Genomic DNA, 25,668 nt, shown 5'->3' on the forward strand with positions numbered 1-25,668 from the left:
TCAGCTGAAGAGAAACATAAACTTGCCAATATGCCATTTACGACACGGAGTGGCAAGGAACGGCTAAGGTCGATCCCTAGTATGTTCATGACTAGTGGTTCAGCTTCACATGACGATGGAAGCCCTCCTCCCACTAAAAAAATCAAAAGAGTTAAGCTGGCAAAAGCACAGCGAAGAACTGTGCTTTCTAAGAAGATATCACAAATCCCCAAGGAGAGTCCAAGTGTGGTGGTGGTTGCGATGCCTGACCTTCCCAGCACTGGACGGGAAGAGGTGGCTCTTTCCACCATTTGCACGCCCCCTGCAAGTGCTGAAAGGAGCACCCACAGTCCACTTGCTGATATGCAACTTGAAGATGTCACTGTTGAAGTACAACAGGATGAGGATACTGGTGTAGCTGGCGCTGAGGAGGAAGTTGGCGAGGAGGATTCTGATGGTGATGTGGTTTGTTTAAATCAGGCTCCGGGGGAGACAGTTGTTGTCCGTGGGAAGAAAAAGCCCATCACGGTCATGCCTGGGCAGAAGACCACCTAGGAACATCCTCCCTTATACGGCACCTGCAGCGCGTTCATAAAAAGTTCAGAAACTTTTGCTAAGACCGTAAGCAGTCCAGGGACACCTAAATACCGTTGTCCTGTTGTATCCAAGCGCCTGCAAACCACACCGTCAACTCCCTCCTCGTCAATTTCCTCGTTAGTCAGGATCGGAAGTAGTCCTGCAGGCCATGTCACTGGCATGACTGACTCTCCTATCCGGGATTCCTCCGGAGGATCCTGCATTGCTACGCCTACTGCTGCTGCTGTTGCTGCTGCTGGGAGTCGTTCATCATCCCAGAGAGGAAGTAGGAACACCACTACTTTTACTAAACAATTGACCCTCCAACAGTCCTTAGCGAGGAGGATGAAGTACGACAGCAGTCATCCTGAAGCAAAACGTATAACTGAGGCCTTGACTGCTATGTTGGTGTTAGACGTGCGTCCGGTATCCGCCATTAGTGCAGTGGGATTTAGACAATTGATGGAGGTAGTGTGTCCCCGGTTCCAAATCCCGTCTAGATTCCACTTCACTAGGCAGGCGATACCGAGACTGTACAGAAACGTCAGAAAAAGTGTCCTCAGTGTCCTGAAAAATGCCGTTGTACACAATGTCCACTTAACCACGGACATGTGGACAAGTGGAACAGGGCAGACTAAGGACTATATGACTGTGACAGACCACTGGGTAGATGTATCACCTTACGCAGCAACAGCAGCAGCGTCACCAGTAGCAGCATCTCAGAAACGCCAGCTCGTTACAAGGCAGGCTACGCTGTGTATCACCGGTTTCAGTAAGAGGCACACCGCCGACAACCTCTTAGAGAAACTGAGGGAAATCATCGCCCAGTGGCTTACCCCACTTAGACTCTCCTGGGGATTTGTGATATCTGACAACGCCACCAATATTGTGCGGGCATTACATCTGGGCAAATTCCAGCACGTCCCATGTTTTGCTCACACTATAAACTTGGTGGTGCAGAATTTTCTGAAAAGCGACAGGGGCATGCAGGAGACGCTTTGGGTGGCCCGAAAAATTTCTGGCCACTTTCGCCATTCAGCGACTGCGTGCCGAAGACTGGAGCGCCAGCAAACACTCTTGAACCTGCCCCGCCATCACCTGAAGCAAGAGGTTGTGACGCGGTGGAACTCAACCCTCTATATGCTTCAGAGGATGGAGGAGCAGCAAAAGGCCATACAAGCCTATACATCCACCTATGACATAGGCAAAGGAGGGGGTATGCACCTGACTCAAGCGCAGTGGAGAATGATTTCCGTGTTGTGCAAGGTTCTCCAGCCCTTCGAACTTGCCACACGTGAAGTCAGTTCAGACACTGCCAGCTTGAGTCAGGTCATTCCCCTCATCAGGCTTTTGCAGAAGCAGCTGGAGAAAGTGAAGGAGGAGCTAAGACGGAGCGATTCCGCTCGGCATGTGGGACTTGTGGATGAAGTCCTTCATTCGCTTTGCCAGGATTCCAGGGTGGTCAATCTGTTGAAATCAGACCACTACATTTTAGCCACCGTGCTTGATCCTAGGTTTAAAGCCTATGTGGTGTCTCTCTTTCCGGCCGACACAAGCCTGCAGAGGTGCAAAGACCTGCTGGTGAACACACTGTCAGCTGAAGCGGAACGTGACACGTCAACGGCTCCTTCTTCATTTTCTCCCGCAACTGGGGCTGCCAGGAAAAAACTTAGGTATCCTAAGCAACCCGCTGGTGGTGATGCAGGGCAGGCAGGACCAAGTTTGGACATCTGGTCTGGACTGAAGGACCTGGCAACAATTTCTGACATGTCTACTGTCACTGCATATGATACTGTCACCATTGACAGAATGGTGGAGGATTACATCGGTGACAGCATCCAAGTAGGCATGTCAGACAGTCCATACCTGTACTGGCAGGAAAAAGAGGCAATTTGGAGGCCCCTGTACAAACTGGCTCTATTTTACCTGAGTTGCCCCCCCTCCAGTGTGTACTCCGAAAGAGTGTTTAGTGCAGCTGGGAACCTTGTCAGCGAAAGGCGTAGGAGGTTGCTTCCACAGAATGTGGAGAAGATGATGTTCATCAAAATGAATTATCAGCTCTTCCAGGGAGACCAGCCTCCAGAAGGTACAGAGGGACCTGTGGTGGTGGATTCAATTGGGGACGAGTTAATACTTTGTGAGGATGAGGATGTACACACTGAAGAGGGTGAGGAATCGGTGGATGAAGAGGATGAGGATGACATCTTGCCTCCGTAGAGCCAGTTTGTGCAGGGACACATTAATTGTCAGCTTGTTTTGTGGGGGCCCAAACGAACCAATCATTTCAGCCACAGTTGTGTGGCAGACCCTGGCGCTGAAATTATTGATTTGTTAAAGTGTGCATGTCCTGTTTATACAACATAAGGGTGGGTGGGAGGGCCCAAGGACAATTCCATCTTGCACTTCTTTTTTTTCTTTGCATTATGTACAGTTTGGGGCCTAGTTTTTCTAACTGCCATCCTGTCTGCCACTGCAGTGTCACTCCTAGATGGGTCACGTGTTTGTGCCGCCCACTCGTGTCGCTTAGCATAGTCATCCAGCTACCTCGGTGCAACCTTTTGGACATAAAAACACTATTGTGAGGTGTGAGGTGTTCAGAATAGACTGGAAATGAGTGGAAATTAAGGTTATTGAGGTTAATAATAGCATAGGAGCCGAAAAACCTACAAATTCTGTGATTTTAGCTGTTTTTATGCTTTTTTTAAAAAAAATACAGATCCAAAACACAAAACCCAGAACCCAAAACACGGAAGGGTGGTTTTGGCAAAACCAATCCAGATCCAAAACACGAAGAAAGATCCAGATCCAAAACCAAAACACAAAACACGAAAAGTGGCCGGTGCACACCCCTAGTAGATATGTATGTCAGCAAGCATATCTCTTGTAGGTGCTCAACTCCATTACAGTGTCTTTCTCACACTCTATACAATCAGAGCAAAGCCACACTGGGCAGGGTTGTTGTGTGCACTCCTTCTGGCCTGTTATTCATATTGAGGTTCCATAATGAACAGTTCAGCTTTGTTGTTTTTTGTTTTTTAACATTTCTTGGTTTACAAGTGGAAAAAAGGAAAGGATTGGGGAAATACTTATTTAAATGAAATTATTTTTTTCTACAGTGTATTTTTTTTTACATTATTTTTCCTCATAGATACCAGGGTATGCTGGTGCTTGCAGTTCTACAAATACCTGTGTGCTCCGGCAGCCATAAGTAGCGCCATGTATAAAAATGCTATTTTTTTTTTTTACACAATATAACCAGAACACTCACCACACAGTGGTTGTGAGATTTGCCCCAGTGCTATCAGCACAGGGCTGGTTATCCTAGCGGAGGGCCCTGTGCTGAACAGGCTGCAGGTTTCCCTGTTATAATATTACCTGCCCAGCATGTCATTATCTCAGTTGGTGACACATTTTGCGGGACCACCCTGTGCTTTTCATCTTCCCGCACAGTAGCGGCAATAACATGTGGTAGTTTTTGATAGATAGGGAAAGCTTTATCTACTACGAAAACAGTAATTTTGGCTTTGTTTCTGCATAATAATTACAGCCCTCAGAGCCTCCATATGTGAGGAAACAGTGGAAATGTGCCTGTCTCTCCTATACAATCCTTCATACGTAGACCTCATTGTTTCAAGTAGATCTCACAACATTGTTAAAAGCAAATTAAATGTACCTCACAAATAGTCAGCCTACAATATATTACAATATATATATTGTTTTGTTTCAAGAGACATGTAACTACAAGGGTGGTTCAATAAGTAAGGTAACAAGACCTGTCACATGTGTAATGTTCTCTATTTCATTCTCATTTCCCACCAGGCCAGAGCAGGTAGACCACTGCTGCCCCTCACAGCCATTTAACAGCACCTTACATCAGTCCATACATGCCTACTCTCCCGGGAATCGCGGGAGGCTCCCGATTTTTCGGGTAACCCCCCGCGATCCCGAGAGAGTAGGCATATCTCCCGCATCCCGCCCACTTCCTAGTGAAGTGGGCAGGATGGGGAGATTTTACCTGAAATTATCGGGTCCGTCGGGAAGGGGCGGGGCTAAATTAGGCAAATCGCGTCATTTAGCCCCACCCCTTCCTCACGGACCCGCGAATCATGGGGGTTTTCTGTAAAGGAGGCGGGGACTAATGCCATCTATCGTCTGGCCGCGCCCCGCGAAGAGGATAGCAGCAGGTCCCCTCCTGCTGCTCCCGGAAAGCTGCCCAGCAATGTAGGTAAGTATGCATCAGTCATACTGTCCCAACAAATTGGTGGGGCTGGCGGAAAACATGGTCAAACATTGAAGTGCATAGTGTGATCAGATTTCTCCTTCTAAAGGGCTAAGGATGCCGTGATAAATATGCTGATACTCTCGGGTGCCGTGCTTCAACAAAGTTTGGGAACCACTGGTTTAACCAACAGTGACAGTCATGGGAGATTGAGACTATATTTATCACATAAGGCATTTTTTGTGCATGAAAATTTGTTTCCACATTAGGGAAAAATGCACCTAAGAATGTGTTCAAGCACAGAAGTGCATCTGGAAGGCATAAAATGCATCCCAATATAGTAAAATATCCCTAAAAATGTACCCAGACCTCTCTTTTATCAAAGATGTAATCTTTAAACTTATGTAATCTCAGCACTAGTGTGTCTACTTTGTTCCTTGCTTTGCCACATTCCTCTCCTTACAGTGGCGTAAGTTCATCCCAGACGCCCGGAGGCAAGTTATAATTTGGTGCCCCCCCCTGTCACAGCCGCGGACACTGTAATGTAGCAATTTGCATGAAGACAGGCTATAGATAGACGAAGACAGCAGCAGATGGTCTGACATGAAGCTCTCCACTAGTTTATGATGGGTTCTCAGGTGCCGTGAAGGGCCATGATGTTATAAGGTACATAGTTACAGCCCTAAGTGGGGTAAATATGTTGTGGACAATGGAGGAGGTGCCCCCTTCAGAGCTGGAGCCCGGCGGCAGGCGCCTCCATTGTCTCCCATAGTTCTGCCCCTGTCTGCTTAGTTGGTGGAAATGTGTGCTCCTGTGCCACTGCTGTTATGTTGCTCCACAAACCTATAAGCTTTGGAGGAAATCTAGCAGCACAAAGGATGTGGTCCTTCGCATTGGTCACTTTGTACTTCAAAAATGAGACCTGTTTACTCTTTTCCAATAACATTTTCATCTAATGGTGCATACACATGATCAGATTTTATGTCAGATCTGCACGATAACGATTTTAAAAATCATTCATATCTGAAAGAAAATCTGACATGTGAGCCTGCAACGATGAACAATGCGTGTTCCCGCATGTCAGACAACGATATCTGACATCTGATGTGTTTGCAGTCAGATTTGGACAATTCCATTCATTTTAATACTGTCTGAAATCGTTCAATCATTCAATCGTTCATCTGACAGATCTGACCGTGTGTATGCTCCATAACACTGGTCAGATACACTTCTATGCACAAAACTATACATCTACAAAAGTAAAGAGATACAAAATTAAAATTTAACCCATTGCCTTATAAATTGTACGAGTAGATATCAAACAAGATTGTGTGTCCCGACATTCATTGCTCATTATAGGCGGCTTATACAATATATGCATCTCCTGAAGCGCTAGAATCCTAAGGATATGCTCCCTGTCCACAAGTATGGAAATGGCAAGCAGTCAATGCCCAGAACCTCTTTAAAGCTCCTGCCGCGGATAACAGGACTGATTAGTTACCTGATTGGTCAATGTTCTTGACGCATGAAAAGCCTCTGTGTGCCAGAAGAACTGAATTTCAACATTTACCTGCCACCTGTAGCAGACGAGTCATCTGTTAAAGGAGACACCATGGGATGGGACAGGAAGTGAATAGCCTACATGACAGGAGCTGTTTCTGAGACTGGATCCTACACTTCTAATAATTGGGAGAAGGATGGGTCAATTGATTTTGGTGGAAATCTCTTGAACAGTGTTTTCTTTTTGAAATAATACTTTATATATATAACTTTTTTCTTTTGTACAATAATGAACATACAATTGAAGTGGTGCTGCAGTTTTTTTTTTCTACCCTTCCCTATCACTCTTTCTTACTGTCACGTCTGAGACTGGAGGAGAGGACGTGGTGGGCCTAAGTTGGGTAAGGAAGCGGAGACGAGGGGCCTGGATATAAGTTCTCCTCATCCACAGGTCTTGAGTGTTGGCGAGACCTGGGCAAAGGTGCAGAGTCCATCCACAGGATGGTGTTCGCCAGTGACCCCCCCAATTGGGATTTGGGCTTAGCTGCACCCCGTGAGCAGGTCGCAGTCCTTTGACCAGGTACCCAAGCCCTGCAGGGATAGAGACACTACACCTGTGGCCCAGAGAGGTTATGCCTGCTTAGGCACAAAGCAATTCCTTAAAACACTGTACAGTAATACACCTTGACACGAGGATCAATAATTAGGATTACAAGTGGGGAGCGACTCACGGTTACTTGAGAATTCACCAGAGATAGAAGGCACACAGGTAGAGGTGGTATACGCTGTAGCACGGATGTTCACTGGAGACGTAAAGGCACACAGGTGGAGATGATAACGCTGCTGCACGGGTATTCACCAGGAACGTAAAGGCACACAGGTAAAGATGGTAACGCTGCTGCACGGGTATTCACCAGAGACGTTTACGGCACACAGGTAAAGGTGGTAACGCTGCTGCACGGGTATTCACCAGAGACGTTTAAGGCACACAGGTAAAGATGGTAACGCTGCTGCACGGGTATTCACCAGAGACGTTTAAGGCACACAGGTAAAGATGTTAACACTGCTGCACGGGTATTCACCAGAGACGTTTAAGGCACACAGGTAAAGATGGTAACACTGCTGCTGTAAGGAAAATAGGAACCTGGACCGGGAACTCACTAAAGCACGCTAGGAGACAACCGTTGTTCAGGCAATTTCCTGGAACCTGTGGAACAGTTTTATACCCAGGGGAACCCTTAGACAGGTGCACAGCATCAGCTGATCACGGACCTATCAGGGAGAAGGATACAGTCACATGGGCCGACTGTCATGGCGGTGCCCATGTCCGGACTTGCGATGCCGGACACCAGCCCACCAGGAAGCCACTGCATGCGGGGAGAATACTCAGCTTCTCCCCTGCCGTCGCGCAAGCTGCCCGACCACCCAGGATGACAGGGGAAGCCGGCGGCGCGGTAAGCGGGAGCAAATCCCCGGCTGAGCCCTGACAGTACCCCCTCCTTTAAGGGTGGACACTGAACACCCATCAGGCTTATCTTTAAATCTCCTATGAAAACTCTGGATTAGTGGCGGAGCGTGTACATCAGAGGCTCTGATCTAGGCCCTTTCCTCGGGGCCGTAGCCCTTCCAATCGATGAGATATTGAAGGGTGTTGAATCTGTGCCGGGAATCCAGGATCTTCTCCACCTCAAATTCAGTGCCTTGTAATGTCTTGACTTGAGGCAATTTAGGAGAACAATTCTGAAAACGATTGAGCACCAGGGGTCGTAACAGAGAAACATGAAAAGTATTTGAAATCTTCATTTGAGGAGGAAGTTCCAATTTATAAGTTACTGGACTGATTATCTTAAGGATACGATATGGCCCAACAAAACGTGGAGAGAGTTTCATGGACGGGACTCTTAAGCGAATATTCTTGGAAGATAACCAAACCCTGTCCCCAACTCTCAACAGTGGAACAGCCAAACGTCTTCTGTCCGCAAATTTCTTGTAATTCCTTGAAGATTGCTTTAGGGATAGGTGAATTTTATTCCATAAAACTGAAAAGGATTGGATCTCTTGATTCACAGCCGGGACATCTATAGATGGAAGCTTCTGGAAATCTGGAACTCGTGGGTGTCTACCAAAAACCGTAAAAAAAGGAGTGGATTTAGAGGAAGAATGGAATTTAAAATTATGAGAAAACTCTGCCCATGGTAGGAGGTCCACCCTATCATCCTGGGAAGATGACACAAAGAGCCTAATGAAGGTCTCCAGCTCTTGATTGACCCTTTCCGTTTGACCATTCGACTGTGCGTGGTAGGCTGAGGAAAAGTTCAGTTTGATTCCACAGGTATTACACAGGGCTCTCCAGAATTTGGCTGTAAATTGAATACCTCGATCAGAGACTATTTCCTTGGGGAGACCGTGTAATCTGAAGATGTCTTGAATAAACATTTTTGCTAATTGAGGAGCAGAAGGAAGGCCAACGAGCGGGATAAAGTGTGCCATTTTAGAAAAGCGATCCACGACCACCCATACCGTGTTATGCCCCTTGCACCGAGGTAATTCAGAAATAAAATCCATTGAGATGTGGGTCCATGGAGCAGCTGGGATAGACAAGGGACGAAGAGGACCAACCATCTGTCTACGCGGAGTTTTATGTTGGGCGCATTTGATACAGGAGCGGACAAACTCTGTGACATCCTTCTTCATGGTCGGCCACCAGTAAGATCGAAGTAAGAACTGGTAGGTTTTGGTGATTCCAGTGTGACCTGCGAACAAGGATGCCTGAGCCCAAACCAGCAATTTTTAACGTAAATTAGGAGGTACAAAAATTTTCCCAGGCGGCAGAGACACTACTTGAGTAGGAGCAAATACAATTGGGTCAAAAGTGGAACGAACTTGAGAACACTCCTCCTCCTCCAAGTTAGTCATAAAGGAGCGAGATAATGCATCGGCTTTCTTGTTCAACACACCATGACAAAACTGGAGTTTTAAATTAAACCTAGAAAAAAAAAGTGACCATCGTGCCTGCCTGGCATTCAACCGATGTGCAGTTTGCAGATAGATCAGATTCTTATGGTCTGTAATAATCGTGACAGGAAATTTAGCCCCTTCAAGAAGATACCGCCATTCCTCCAAGGCTAAACGCATAGCTAGAAGTTCTTGGTCGCCTATAATATAATTCCTTTCTGGGGAAATAATTCCTTTCTGGGGAAAATTTACGGGAGAAAAATCCACAGGGATGCATCTTCCCATCTTCAGCAGACTGAGATAATACCGCCCCTACTCCAACAGAGGATGCATCCACTTCCACAATGAATGGTTTGTCTATTTGAGGCTGACAGAGAATTGGAGCTCTAGAAAAGGCATCTTTTAGGTTTTGAAAGGCTTGTACTGCTGGAACAGACCATTTAGAAGGATTGGCTCCTTTCCTTGTGAGGGAGGTAATGGGTGCTACCAGCGTAGAAAAGTGTGGAATAAACCTCCTATAATAGTTTGCGAATCCTAAGAAGCGCTGAGTACCTTTTAAAGAAGTAGGCAGGGGCCACTCAGAGATTGCTTTTAGTTTATCAGGATCCATCTGGAGACTCCCCCCGGAGATAATATGGCCTAAAAAAGGTACTGAAGTTTGGTTAAACATACATTTGGAAAGTTTCCCAAAGAGGTGATGAGTGCGAAGGCGGGACAATACCTCCCGTACATGAAGACAATGGCTCTGTAAATCTCTGGAAAAGATGAAGATGTCATCGAGATAAACCACAACAAATTTATGAAGAATATCCCGGAAGACCTCGTTGACATAACCTTGAAAAATAGCTGGTGCATTGCAAAGACCGAAGGGCATTACGAGGTACTCGAAGTGTCCGTCTCTGGTATTGAACGCGGTCTTCCACTCGTCCCCAGTTTTAATTCGAATCAAATTATAAGCACCATGTAGATCCAGCTTAGTGAAAACCTGAGCCCCTTGAACCTTGTCAAAAAGTTCTGAAATTAAAGGTAAAGGGTACCGATTTTTTATGGTGATTTGATTTACGCCTCGATAGTCTATGCAAGGGCGGAGTCCACCATCCTTTTTCCCTACAAAAAAGAAACCTGCCCCTGCAGGAGAAGAAGAAGGCCGAATGAATCCTTTAGCAAGATTTTCCTTAATGTATTCTTCCATGGCCGCGGTCTCTGGCACGGACAAAGGGTAAACACGGCCACGTGGAGGGCTTTTCCCGGGAAGCAAATCAATAGCACAATCCCAAGGTCGATGCGGGGGTAGTTTATCTGCGGCTTGTTCACAAAATAAATCAGCAAAGTCTTGATAAGCCTCGGGCAACCCCGGCTGGGGGGAATGTTTAGGAGACTCAGGACGGAGGAACTTCTTAGCTGGGTCGGAAACCGTCACCTGGTTACATACTGGAACGACCTTGGTCAAACAATTTTGGAAACAATGTGAACCCCAGGATAGGATTTGCATAGTATCCCAGTCGAAGACAGGATTGTGTTTTCTCAACCAGGGCAGCCCCAATACCAGCTCATAGGAAGATTCGGGTAAAACAAAAAATTCCAACATTTCTTGATGTAGACATCCAACTTGAACAGTCACAGGATGAGAGAGCGAAGAAATGGGTAGCCCTACCAGAGTTTTACCATCTAGGCTGGACAGTAACAATTTATTAGGTAGGGGAACGACAGGAACACCCAAGGTGTGAATCAATTTTTCCGCAATAAAATTACCAGCGGCTCCAGAATCAATTAAAGCGTGGACCTTTCTTGTCCTGGACTTATGGGAAAGCGACACTACTAGAAGACTCTCTGATAATTGGGATGGCTTGAGAATAACCCCCAACTGAATGCTCCCTACTTCAGTCAGGGTTTTGCATTTCCCGCAAGTAAAGGACAATTTCTCAGAATGTGGTTAGGTGCAGCGCCATAAATACACAATTTATTTTGGAAGTGTCTATTGCGCTCTGCTGGGGTGAGTTTGGTTCTGTTAACCTGCATCGGTTCCTCTTCACTAGCTAAGGTGGGTATAGGCGGATTGACAGTAGAAGAACGGGCTGGTAGGCGTTCACCTCTTCCCCTACTAGCCCATCTTTCCCGGTGGCGAAGATCAATTTTGATGCAAAGAGAGATAACGTCAGCGAAAGATTCTGGCAAATCTCTGGAGGCAAGTTCATCCTTCATTCTCTCAGAGAGTCTATGAAGGAAGGACGCTTTGAGAGCTTCCTCATTCCATTTTAATTCTGATGCCAGGGTCTGAAACTGGACTACATACTGCCCCACGGATCGTGTGCCCTGACGCACTCGGAGAAGGTCAGAAGATGCAGATGCAGAACGGCCTGGCTCATCAAAAATTCTCTTAAATGCGGAAACGAATTCCTCGTAGGTAGATACGATGGGGTCGGCCCGTTCCCATAAAGGGGAGACCCAGTCTAACGCTGCTCCTGTTAATAGTGAAATCACATATGCCACTTTTGCCCGAGACGTGGGAAAGTTCTGGGGAAGACATTCAAATTGGATTTCACATTGGTTGATGAATCCGCGGCACCGCCTGGGATCTCCGTCAAACCTTTCTGGAGTGGCTAACTGTAGTCGGGGTTTGGGGGTAGGAACCACCAGTGAAGGAACTGATGGAGAAGGTACAGGGACTGCAGCCGGGGGAGCCGGGAGAATAGAAGCCAACGTGGTTTGAATAGAAACTAGTTGCCTCGAGAGCTCCTGTAAATACTGAGCCACTTGTTGTTGTTGCGCCTCTTGGTTGTCCATCCGAGAGGTCAACTCTTGTAGTGACCCAGTACCTTGGGATCCTGCAGCCTCCATAGGGCCTGAACAAACTGTCACGTCTGAGACTGGAGGAGAGGACGTGGTGGGCCTAAGTTGGGTAAGGAAGCGGAGACGAGGGGCCTGGATATAAGTTCTCCTCATCCACAGGTCTAGAGTGTTGGCGAGACCTGGGCAAAGGTGCGGAGTCTAACCCACAGGATGGTGTTCGCCAGTGACCCCCCCCAATTGGGATTTGGGCTTAGCTGCACCCCGTGAGCAGGTCGCGGTCCTTTGACCAGGTACCCAAGCCCTGCAGGGATAGAGACACTACACCCGTGGCCCAGAGAGGTTATGCCTGCTTAGGCACAAAGCAATTCCTTAAAACACTGTACAGTAATACACCTTGACACGAGGATCAATAATTAGGATTACAAGTGGGGAGCGACTCACGGTTACTTGAGAATTCACCAGAGATAGAAGGCACACAGGTAGAGGTGGTTTACGCTGTAGCACGGATGTTCACTGGAGACGTAAAGGCACACAGGTGGAGATGATAACGCTGCTGCACGGGTATTCACCAGGAACGTAAAGGCACACAGGTAAAGATGGTAACGCTGCTGCACGGGTATTCACCAGAGACGTTTACGGCACACAGGTAAAGGTGGTAACGCTGCTGCACGGGTATTCACCAGAGACGTTTAAGGCACACAGGTAAAGATGGTAACGCTGCTGCACGGGTATTCACCAGAGACGTTTAAGGCACACAGGTAAAGATGGTAACGCTGCTGCACGGGTATTCACCAGAGACGTTTAAGGCACACAGGTAATGATGGTAACACTGCTGGACAGGAAAATAGGAACCTGGACCGGGAACTCACTAAAGCACGCTAGGAGACAACCGTTGTTCAGGCAATTTCCTGGAACCTGTGGAACAGTTTTATACCCAGGGGAACCCTTAGACAGGTGCACAGCATCAGCTGATCACGGACCTATCAGGGAGAAGGATACAGTCACATGGGCCGACTGTCATGGCGGTGCCCATGTCCGGACTTGCGATGCCAGACACCAGCCCACCAGGAAGCCACTGCATGCGGGGAGAATACTCAGCTTCTCCCCCGCCGTCGCGCAAGCTGCCCGACCACCCAGGATGACAGGGGAAGCCGGCGGCGCGGTAAGCGGGAGCCGATCCCCGGCTGAGCCCTGACACTTACATAGATCATAATCATACTGTATAATTTATGTAAGTACAGGAGAGTGCAGGGATAAATGTTTTCACCTTCCAATATGCTAAAAATGTATTCTCTGAAATCATATTGAGCTAGGAAACAGTATGATTTCATAGAATACATTGTAATCAAGTTAGGAGCATGGTAAAAAGACAAGATAGAAACATATAGTTAACCAATTTCACAGAACCTGGCTCTTGTATGTTGTGTGTTTTCCTTCAGGTAGATAAGAACTAACCAAGCGTGTTTCATACATTTACAATGTGCATCAGTGATCACACCTCCTGATGCCAACTGTGACACAAGATCCTTAAAAAAACAGGCACAATCCAATAATCCCCATGCAATTAAAACATAGCATTAGCAAAGCGATAGGTTCCTGGGTCCTGATTCAAAATATAAACAGGCCTCCAGGTCAGTTCCACCAAGAACGGCTTGTGGACACTAAACCAATGATGTACTATACATCCAGAATTGACCCGGCAGTTAAAATAAACTGTTGTGGCATAGATAAGTTACTGTATGGTAAATAGTATAGTTAGGGAGTGTGTGTATATGTATATGAATATAAGTGGAATTGTAACTATTTTATTTCCAAATGGAAAATATGGAGGAACATTAATGTATAATGGCTTGCTATAATGAAGAATCTGAGCTGATTTCCCTGAAAGTTTAAACTTTAAATGAATACATGTTGTTCCATCTCATTGTGCGCCATCACACTCCTGTGGAATAAAACTTCATAAAGAACCTCTGATGTGGTAACACTGTTACCCACTGCAATAAGAAAGGGCATCTTCCAGCATTTGCTGTATGAGCAGATGAAATGATAAACTTTTCATATTTCTTTATTTGCTAACCAAAGTGTGGCTGGGGATGACCACAGTGCATCATTATAATAATGACAGCCACACGCTGAGCACTCAGTGGGAAGAGTGATGAACAGTTCGATGTAGTAAGCTGAAAATTAGTTTCTTGTTGCTATGGGGCAATGGTACTATCCCAAGGGTTATTCATTTAAGAACTGTAAGATGGGGGAAGGGTAGGAGTGAAATGTTTATGTTGCTAAAAAACAAATCAGTGTTACAATATGGGTCTGATGCTAATGAAGCCACGACAGGATTCATACAGAGACGCCCACCTTGTGCTGTGCTAATCCCCTGCTTTACGTATTAAGATGTAACATCAGTCGCACCATCGAACATTGCACCAGCCCTATGGAGGAGCAGAATGTCCACCTGAATGTCCAATCCGAAACAGTGCAACTACATAATACGATGCAGTCGCTGACAGAGGCACACCCGCGTCTGACTAGCCACCCCAGTTCCTACCCAGGAACGCCCACTGAAATGATCTGTCTCTGCCTCCAAATTCATTTTTCGTCCTTCGGCAGTAACCATCAGGATGCATGCGCTGTACAACTCAGACTGCGCAGACTGAAACAATCGCCACTTGCATACAACATCGACACTGCTTCCACAACTCAATCAGGCCCTGTGTGTCCCACGCTGAACATGGAAAAGAATTACTGAGCAAAACTACACTTTCAAAAGAGCCTGCCTACCATAGAAGCACATAAACCCAGACTCCATCACAGAGCAGTGTTACTAAACAGCTAAGTGGGAACTGTGACACAGCAGCCACCACACTACACTAGATCACACAGCTCTATCTATTCTCCACACTACAGACTGGCTGGTTCCAAATTCCAGGCTTCCTGTGTAATCTACTTGCAATGCTCTACGGAGTGTTTCTACAGGTAACAGGCCCTGCAATGTGGTGATGGGAACAGAATGGCACAAGTTGTCACTATGCATTTCTCCTAGATTGTACCACTACTGCACACACCCTCCTTAATGTGTAATATATTCTTCTGGATATTCAGACTCTGCTATGCTGGCATATTTTTGTTATATATGGACATTCCAATGCACAGCTTGTAATCGTTTAAAAATGGTCTTTTTAACCATGAACTGCCTGTGCATGCCCCATTCATAATACAACCCAGGGCATAGGCAGTGAGGGGATAAATAAGGAAATCCTAATTATAACTTCAGAAAGCACCTACACATCAGAAAAACAGCAACTCACCCATGCCCTAAGCATGTATAGCGTAATGATATTAAGAGAGGGAGCAATCTGGCAAAGAGAACAGGAAAGGCTGTTATAGAAGGATAAGAGCACAAGACAGTAAATGGGACCTCTGGGTAAAAAATAGACAAATGCTGGAAGATTATGCACAAACAGTTGTAGAAATCCAGACAACACATGGACACAAATAGAGAAGAGTATTCAAGGCTGAGGAATAAGCAGTTCTCACCAAGTCTGGTCGCGGGACTTTGGGTATAGGGTCCATGATGGAGGTAGCTTTGATGAGAGGGTCTGGAGCAGACATTCTGCTCCTCTCCTCAGAGAGGTCTCTCCAGAGCCTCAGGCTCAGGTTACAGAAATCCTGCAGCCTTTGCAACCTGACAGGGTATATTTAGCAGTGTTCGGGGGACAGGGAGAAAAGCAAACAGGAGTGAGGGGGCTGACACGAAGGCTATAAGGGGACATGGCTGACCTGGCTGGGAGGCACTAGGAGGGAGCAAGAGCAGAAAGGCTATGGATACTCTGCACTAAGCAGATACTTACAACACTTAACTGTTTTCCTTGCATAATAATATCTTATAGCCTACTTAAAGAAAAAAACACTATATAGCTGTCACCTTTACCCTTACTGACCAATACACATGAGCATATTGTTTCATACTGACAAAATTTAGAATATATGCAGCCCCTGCATCCTAACACACAGGGCCTGATTTATTACGAATCGCAACTGCGATTGCAATAGCGATTAAGCACACAGTCTCACTGCGATAGTATGCTAATCCATTGCGATCAATATGCCGTCGCAGCATAACATAAGGACGCCCACTTTACCTTACACACATCCATAATGTTTAGCAAGACTGCGAAACCATCGGTACAATCGAGTACCGCAGGGTAAACTTAAATAACCTTGCGGCTCCCACCATTGACTACAATGGAGGGAGCCGTTCATTGGCTGAGAGACGGGAGATGACCTCTCTCAGCCAATGAACGCTTAGCAGTGGGGTTTCCATGGTGATACCCCGCCGCTAAGCTCTCTTTCGGGAAGTACCGCTCTATAGAACGGTACTAAGTTCATGGATCGGGTTTTCGTTTTTTTTTTTTTGCCAAGTCCGGGGATGCCTACTTTGGAACGAAGAGGACAGAACCTCGCATAGGAGATGGTGAGTATGTTTTTTTTTCACAGGTCCCCTATGGATACTTTACTAGACAAGTGGACCGATGCTACAGGGTTACATAGGTGAGTATGTGTACATGTGTGTGTGTGTGTATCTATGTTTAATAAACTTATACTGTCATGGTGTGTGTCCTGTGTTTTTTTTAAACATTTTTTTACAGGTGAACTACAGGTACTAGTGGGCCCTTAATGCCCTGCATGCTGGTACTTGTGGTTCTCCAAGTACCAGCATGCAGGGCAGGCTTGCTGAGACCTGCAGTTCTACTTGTAAAGACAATGTTTGATATTCTTTATTTACACCACACCACACTATCAACCCGCCACCCACCGCCACCAGGGGTGGCGGGGATAGCCCAGGGCTAAGCCTGGGCCTGGGGTGCCCTGGAGAGGGTGACCCCTTTATTGGGGGGGTCCCCAGCTCTCCAGGGATCCCCGGCCTGGGCTGACTAGCGGTCATGGCTGAAGCTGCGGCTGGGGGGCCCGGTGAAAGGGCTCCCCTGGCTGTGGCATCAGCCCCCCGCTAGAAAAAGTCCAATGCTGGTTCTGGAACATACAGGGGAACCCTACTCATTTTTTTCCCCTGTATTTCCAGAACCAGGACCGGATCAGAGCCCAGAGCTGGTTGCGCAGAATACGGGGGACCCCTATGTCGTTTGTCCCCCGTATTTTGGCAACCAGCGCTGGTTCTGTCTAGCCCGGTGCTGGTTGTGCTTAAGTACAGGGTACCCTTACGTCGTTTGTCCCCTGTATTTAAGCACACCCAGCACTGGGTCACTAATGCCCGAGGCTGGTTGCTCTTTTTTGGGGAGAGCACGCCAATTTTTTATTTTTTTACACAGGTTTTTTTTTATTTTTTACCACAGAAGCACAGACGGGTCTCACGGACCCGTCATTGCTCTGTGCCAATCACACAGATGCATGTAGCACAGATCTCCCGGGTCCGTGCTACATGCAAATGGGCACCATAACGCTGATTTGCTTCCTGTCTGCCACTGCAGTGCCACTCCTAGATGGGCCACATGTTGGTGCCGCCCACTTGTGTCGCTTAGCATAGACATCCAGCTACCTCGGTGCAACCTTTTGGCCTAAAAACAATATTGTGAGGTGTGAGGTGTTCAGAATAGAGTGGAAATGAGTGGAAATTAATGTTATTGGGGTTATTAATAGCGTAGGAACAAAAAAAGGCCCATTTTATGTGATTTTAGTGTTTTTTCTTCATTTTTTAAGAAAAAATCCAGATCCAAAACCCAAAACACTGAAGGGTGGTTTTGGCAAAACCAAACCAGATCCAAAACACGAAGAAAGATCCAGATCCAAAACCAAAACACAAAACACGAAAAGTGGCCGGTGCACAACCCTACTTCTAATACACAGATATAAGGCAAACTGCCTCTCACATCATCCTATTACACAAACCTCAGTATATTTACTGCTCACATCATCATGATTTACAGACAACAGGACATGAGTGCTTCATAGATATTCGGATGTATGCCTCTCACCTATTCCTTATACCAGTGGTTCCCAAACTGCACGCCGCGGCACCCTGGGGTGCATCGGGACACTTGCAGGGGTGCCTCAGGTTGATGGTCCAGCACCAAATCAAATTATTTATGGTCAATGTAATGTAAATATGTGGACTAATAGAAGTGCAAACCTGTCCACCATCACATAACTGACCCTAAGGATGACAGGTAAGCACAATTTATTTAACTTTACTACTTTATTACTTTACTACATTTTTTTCGGAATTTGTCAATAACAAAATTTTGGCTTAGGGGTGATGTGAAAACAATGTTGATATTTTAGGGCGCCGTGATTCCAAAAAGTTTGGGAACCACTCCTGTATACACAAACATCAGGGTATATATCTCTCACATCCCCTGACACACAGACATAAGGAAATATTCCTCTAACCATTTCCTAGTACATAGACATCAGGAACTATACCTCTCACTGCTGCTTACTATACAGCCATCAGCACACTGACCGCCATACCACTCACCTCCTTCTAACATAGACACCCTTTCTTAATACACACATTTCAGGAATAATACCTCCTCCTGCTTCTAAAAGCACAGCTATCAGGACAGGGATCCACCTTTATACCAGTAACCTACTCTTAACACATAGGGACTGCGCATGCACAGCACCCCCTGCATTGGCCGGCAGCTCTCCGGAGACATCGCAGGAACGGGCTCCTTTTGGATGTCCCGGATGATACATCCGGCCGATAGGATCGCTTTTTGCAATGCGATCAGGGGCGTTACCGGCATGCCATGATCGCATGGCAAACACGATCAAAATGGGCCCCATAGACATCAGGAAACGTTCTTCTATCCATTTCCTATTCCAGACATCCGGACATGTATTTCCCACCTCCTCATACTTTACAGACATCAAGATACATACCCAGATGGAAATGTGGATGCTGGAAACAGTAGACTCACCACTCACAGTTCTGCATACCCACTTTCCTAAATAGGAGGGTTGCAGAAGAGGGGCGTGGGTTATGAATTAGGGTGCACAATCTAAACCTTAATAGCTGCACAAAATAGCCCCAAGGAGTAGAAATGAAAAACTTTCATAAGTTTCCCTTTATTTCCTCTATACCAAGGCGAAAAGGAATATCCACCTACAAGAATATTCCCTCTGCAAGTTCCTTATAGCTAATTAAACAATAATGTAATAAACATCAATTAAAAATAAGAAGCCATGAGTAGAACCACAGCACATCTACGTTCAGCACTGCACAACTCTCTTCTGACAACCATCTTATTGCAGCGATGTCAGTGTGTGTGCCCCTTTTCTTTATAGTGCAGGGTATGTCAGCAATCACAAACATGGTGGTTTCTCAGTGAGAACAAGAAAACCTGCAGAGACAGCACAACAAAATAATGTCTGATACAAAATTGTTTCTTTGGGGCCTATTTATCAAGTTTTTTTTTTATTATGTAGAAACTGCAGTTTCTGCATAATTTTATAGATTGTTTCTATGTACTAATAGCACAATGTAGGAGATGTCACAGAAATCTCCAGCACAATGCTAATTAGCACTGCAGTTCGCAGTCCCCATTATCATCAATGAGGACTACGATATGACCCCTATGTACCAAACTCCCAAAAGCAGAGCTTTTCGGAGTTTGGCCTATTAGTTTACACCATCTTCAGATGGTGAAAACAGCTTTAAGCCTATGGAGGCTTACAAACCGGATCTCTCTCCCGCAGCCTGCAGCTAGCGACGGAAACTGGCACTGTGCACATGTGAAGTGTCAGCTTTTCCCAGAGAAGTCTCTCACAAACATTAAACTCTTCTACAAAATGCAGGGGATATAACTCGCAGGGACAGAGGTTATCGCAACCGCTGTGCCTGCAAGTTTTCTTTAGTGCATAGCGGGATATTTTCATTAGAAATGAAAATATCTGCAGCAAAACAGAAAAAAATTATCTTCAAGAATGTAATATTTACAGTATGTGCGCATAAAGAAAAAGTGTATTTCCATAATCTTTTGTATGTACATTCAACTGCAGGATGCAAAATAACTTGCACTTGCAGCCCGCTAAGCCAAGGAGAGGCAGATCGGCAGAGTGCAAGTGCTAGTTATTTTCAGTAGTAGCACGGACACTTGCACATGTAAGTGTCATACATTGACTGCCAGTTAGAGCAGTTTTTCCAACAAGCCAATCAGAGCAGCTGCTCATGTACATACCGCTTTCATTCAATACTTGCTGTTCTGTATAGGTTTTTTGTTCCCTGGGCCTCCATAAGAAATTAGGACAATACTAACCTGGTAGATAGGTATTTGGGTGAATATTTTTATACAATTACTATTACAACATTCCTTTTCTTGTTTTTTTTTCTTCGACTGTCAGGTGCATTTGTGCTGTAGCTCCAGCAAGTTCCATACTCTGGCTGACACTGGCAGCCATCTGCATGCTGGAGCTTGTAGTGCTACAAGGTACTTATGTTTTTGTAGACTCAGTTACTGTAGGGTCTTCCATCCCAGCTTGGCATGGCCTGGTACTAGCTGTGATTTTTGCAGGGCTGCTCCTTGCTTATGGGTCACCTGCTTTAATAGTACTCAGTAATACAGACCATGTTACTAATACCCCTTTTACATCAGAGCAAAAACCTGGGTTTTTGCTAGGTCTACCCGGGTCACAGTTCAGTGTAAAAGGGTCCTTGAAAAATAACCCGTCAATCAAACCCAGGCAGCTACCAGGGTCGGACCCAGGATGGACCCAGGATGGAGTAATGGAGCAGTGTAAACGGCGCAACCCGGGTTATCTGACCTGGATCATGCCTAAAATGAGCTGATTGGTGGTTGTGGAGCAGTCACCTCCCACATTTTATGACCTCACAAGTTTAGCAGGGCAGATCCAGGTTCAGTGTGAACGGGGCTGACCTGAGAACAACCCAGATTGATGGTGCTGTGTTAATGGTGTCTGACCTGGGTTGGAACCATATCTGAAAACCCAGGTTGGACCTGGGTTTTTGGGGGAAAAGAGGTATCAGCTATGCAGGGGCGTCTTAAGAGAGGAGGGGCCCGTGTGCACTCCCAGTGCGGGCCCCCCTCCTCTCTCCCCAGTGGCCGGCAGCTGACTGATGTGGCTGGCCAGCCACTGGAGCATTAGTAGACTCCGGGGACTAGAGTGTGCCCGCAGTCTACTGCACATGCGCAGAAAACCGGAAAAATGGCTGCGGCGCCCATTTTCCGGTGTTCTGAGCAGCGCTGGCACCCGCCGCGGGACCATGGACAGGTGTTTAAAATAATATGGGTGCAGTGTGTGCGGTGCTCGGCCCCTTGGACCCAGGGGTCCATGTGCCCTGCACACACTGCACCCATTATAGATACGCCACTGCAGCTATGAAACTCAGAAGCTAACAAGAGACCTGATACCCCAAAAGCCAGCTAATAAATCTGGTAGTGAGGATTAAACATATAAACCACTAGATTTGCATATAGATCTTATTCAGCAATGCACTTGAGAGACAACTACTAGAACTAATGACTGAGACCTGAATCCAGACAAATATCAGCTGCTAAATAGAACTCCTGAAATTTGTCTCATATTACCTGTTGGGATGACAAAGTCTCAGAAGACTATTAGCCACAAGGGATAAGAGGTACTCTAGCATACTTGCCTACTCTCCTGGAACGGCCGTGAGGAACTCGAAAATTGGGTGGCGCTCCTGGCCGCCCGCAAGAGAGGGCGTCTCCCACACTGGCAGCCACCCCCCAGCACCACTTCCCCCAACTTACCTGGGGAAAGTGGCCGTCCGGAGGGGGAAACGTATCATCGTTACCCTGCCCTCTGCTTTACAATGCCAGTAATCTTGGCTTTGTATAGCTGGGGAGGGGCCACGATAGCGCCGCCATGTTCCCGCACCACCCACCTATGCCGCCACAACGCCCCCTGCTGATATGGCTGCCCCCCCCCGAAGTAGGCAGCTAGTACGTCAGCAAGTATGACTCTAGCTAACATCCATCTATGTGTTCCCATGTTTTTCTCCTGATCAGATTACACAGCACTGGCCCTTGCTCAGTGACAGTTTTCCTGTAAGCACATGTAATATGTTTTGAGGAATGGATAAGGCAACCTGTAGCACCAACCAGCTATGTTATATGAAATGTAGGTGTTTCTTAACAATGTGCCTCATAAGGATCTGCTGCATGTGTTGTTATGCAAACCTTATCCTGAAACTTCTAAGCCATATAATAAACTATGTGGCCATATATTTAATGCTGCTAAATTCCTGATTGCCACTTATACCCCTTTTACACCAAACAAATAACCCGGGTTATTGCCAGGTCGATCCGGGTTGAGGCTCTGTGTGAACGGCTCCCAACAAAAAAACCTGGGTCGATTTACCGGGCGGGCAATCTTACTCGGGTTGAGAGCAGGGTTGAAAACGGGTTGTTCCCGGGTCATGAGGCAGTGTAAACGGGTGCTACCCTGCTTATTTGACCCGGCTAGCTCCGAAAGATGCTGATTGGAGCTTCTGGGGCACTGGCAGATGATATAATTTGTCAGTGCCCTGCAGAGAGAGACTCACATGAAGCCATCGCTTGCCTGCCTAACCTCTTGCACCACAGCAGCCTGACCAGCAGCCACAAAAGCAGGCAGGCAGACAGCCTGCCATAGCCAGAACTGCAGCCTGCACCACAGCCTGACCAGCAGCCACAAATGCAGGCTGATACACAGCCTGCCACAGCCAGAACTGCAGCCTGCACCACAGCCTGACCAGCAGCCACAAATGCAGGCTGATACACAGCCTGCCACAGCCAGAACTGCAGCCTGCACCACAGACTGACCAGCAGCCACAAACGCAGGCTGATACACAGCCTGCCACAGCCTGAACTGCAGCCTGCACCACAGCCTGACCAGCAGCCACAAACGCAGGCTGATACACAGCCTCTCACAGCCAGAACAGCAACCTGTAGCAATGCTGTAAGCAGTCCCCACCCCTCTCTTTTGTTGCCTTTTGTGACCATCTTTGTCAGACCTTAAAACAGACCATTTTTAATTACTTCTATAGAGAAAAGCAGGGATTACCCGGGTTCAGTGTAAACGGGGCAAACCCGGGAATAACCCGGATCGAGTTGCAGTGTAAACGGGGTCTGAAGCCGAGTTCGACCCGGGATTGACCAGTGTTCAAATTCCAGGGTCGGACCCGGGATTTTGGTGTAAAAGGGGTATAACTGGAAGCAGTATGCCGCGTATTCTATTACTGCTCTCATTAACAGAGTCTGGTATACCGCTTTTATAGAGTATATTACTGCTCTCCTACAGGATTAGGGGCTCTATTTATTAACATTATTTTTACTGAAATAAAGTGAAAAAGGTTGTTTTCACACCCTTTTTACATTATTTTAGTATCACCTAAATTTACTAAAGGGCAATTGGAGTAGAATTCGTAAAATTCTGCTCCAAGCCCTAATTATGACATATTTTTAGTAAGCAGATCGCATTTCCCATAATTGTGATGGGAAATGCGATCTGCCTGAGATTTACTAAAAATAAAATGTGAAAAAATACTGGGGAAAGCTCGGTGATAATAATGCCACCTGGAGGTGGCGTTATCCAGGGTTTCCCCCGGTTACCGGACTCCTGCTCTGCTCTAACAGGCAGAGCCCGGAGCCGGCCCCAGTGATCAGCTGTGTGGTCTAAACAGACCACAAGCTGATCACTGCTAAAATAAAAACAAAGTAAAAAAAAAAACCTTACCTGAGTCCAGAGCCGGTGATCGGCACTCCGGTGATGTCCTCCCTCCGGCCAGCTGGTCTCCCGGCTTCTGCACTGTGACCCTGGTCAGCTGCTGCATTGAACAGCTGACCGGGTCACAGGGCAGGATGGGAGATCAACTGACCGAAGCCCCGGAGGGAGGACATCACCGGAGCAGCGATGACCTGACTGGAGGTAAGTAAAAGTAAGGGGGGGTCACGGCAGGGGAGGGCGTCGCGGGGGGGTGAGGGGCAGCCGTGAGGGGGGGTCACTGGGGGGTTAGCGGCGGCCAGTCAGCGCATGCACGCAACCTTGTCACTGCATAATTTTTTCCAAAAAATACAGTGATAAGGCTGCGGAGGGGATTCGCAGGGACAGAGCTTTATCGCAAACTCTGTCCCTGCAAGGGATTTGTAGTAAATCTCTGTGATATTGCCTGAATTTGCTATGCGAATTCAGTCAGTAATATCACACTACAACCGCATTTTAAATGCAGATTGTAGTAAATAGAGCCCAAAGTCTCCAAATTTCATGAAGCGTGGACTCCTTGGTATTCTCATTATAGCAGAACCCTACTGGGCCTAGATTAAACTTTATAATAGTGATTAGGTGTTATTTATGGTTCCCGAATGGCCCAGGAGGTCTTGTTACTTTTCACTTACGCTTAGTGCTTTTATGTCTCCGCTGCCTGTTGTCCTACTCACCTATCCTAGCTTTAAAAAAAAAAAAAAAAATGTGTAGTGTGGAAACATTTATTACATCTCTTCGTGTACTGCGTTTCGTAACTCCACAGATTTGTTTGGTACCATTTGATGTATTGTAACTTTACTGCACAGTTGCCAGCAATCTTACAGCTCCCTCCAGGAGGAGGCAGCCAGGTCAGCACAGCGAGGGTCGAGATTACTGGCATTGTGCAGCAGGGGGTGGGACCACGATTTGAATAAAAAAAAAAATTAAAAGTAGGTGTTTCTCAAACTGCAAGCTACAATTTATTCCTGCCCATATAGTTTTGACTATTAAACTGATTATGTATTTTTTATAAATAACAGAAAACATACTGATTATTTGGATTTAGGGTCTATTATGTTCAAGTTTCCGGGAAAGAATCAGAAAGAGATGGTAAAGATCAGGCAGTATTGTTAAATAGAAAGAAACCAGGATTTCCTCATGTCAATGATAAGAATGGCTATGGAAGTGCTATCAAGTGAATTGTTTCTACTAATTTGATGCTGATTGCATTCTGTTTTATATAACTGCTCATTGAATAGTCATGAGATGCCTTGTTAATAAAAATGATTAGAAAATAATATGAAACAAACAGAGATGTTATAATGCTGCAATCTTTACCAGATTTGCTGGTGCATATTAGCAGTGACAAAGCCCAGTAACTAGACACGAAATAGCACAAGTGAAATTCCTGCTATGATGAGGCCTCACACTGCAGAATAATTAGTGCTGCAGAAACACAGTGCAGGATCCTGAGGACCCATACAACAGTGTATACTAGGAAGGCCTTCTTATGTAAAGGAAAATATGCTCAATTCATACCTCAATTGTTGGACAAAAACATACACATTATTGTTGTGTACAAATGGCAATCCTTCCTGGCATATTGACTGAATCTGTTCCATTTTCATTTGTATGTAGTGTGGAGATTATGGAGGTCCCAAGACGCCAAGGGGCCATTGTGAGGAATTTCGATTTTAACAGAAACAAGAGATATGTGTCTCTCTAGTGGATACTGAGTCACAATTGTAAAAAACAACAACAACATTAACCAAAAATAAACTAAAACAAAAGCACAAATGTACAACAAGGTCTACAAAAACAGCATTATTAGGAAAACTCTAGAGATGGTACAATCCAAGATACCCCCATTCTATCTGTAACACAGAGATGAGAAATCTGTCTGGTTTAGTGGTGCTCCAGACATG

The 25,668-nt window shown here is 46.2% G+C and overlaps 1 protein-coding gene across 1 annotated transcript in view; it reads right to left on the reverse strand.

Moving 5' to 3' along the window:
* The window catches only part of CACNB1 (calcium voltage-gated channel auxiliary subunit beta 1), a 93,340-nt gene that overhangs the window by 60,757 nt on the left and 6,915 nt on the right, over nucleotides 1-25,668 (reverse strand). The gene's annotated exons all lie outside the window — the stretch shown is intronic.

Source organism: Taudactylus pleione, unplaced genomic scaffold (genome assembly GCF_031769625.1).
Source record: "Taudactylus pleione unplaced genomic scaffold, aTauple2 ptg000155l, whole genome shotgun sequence".
Classification (NCBI taxonomy): domain Eukaryota; kingdom Metazoa; phylum Chordata; class Amphibia; order Anura; family Myobatrachidae; genus Taudactylus; species Taudactylus pleione.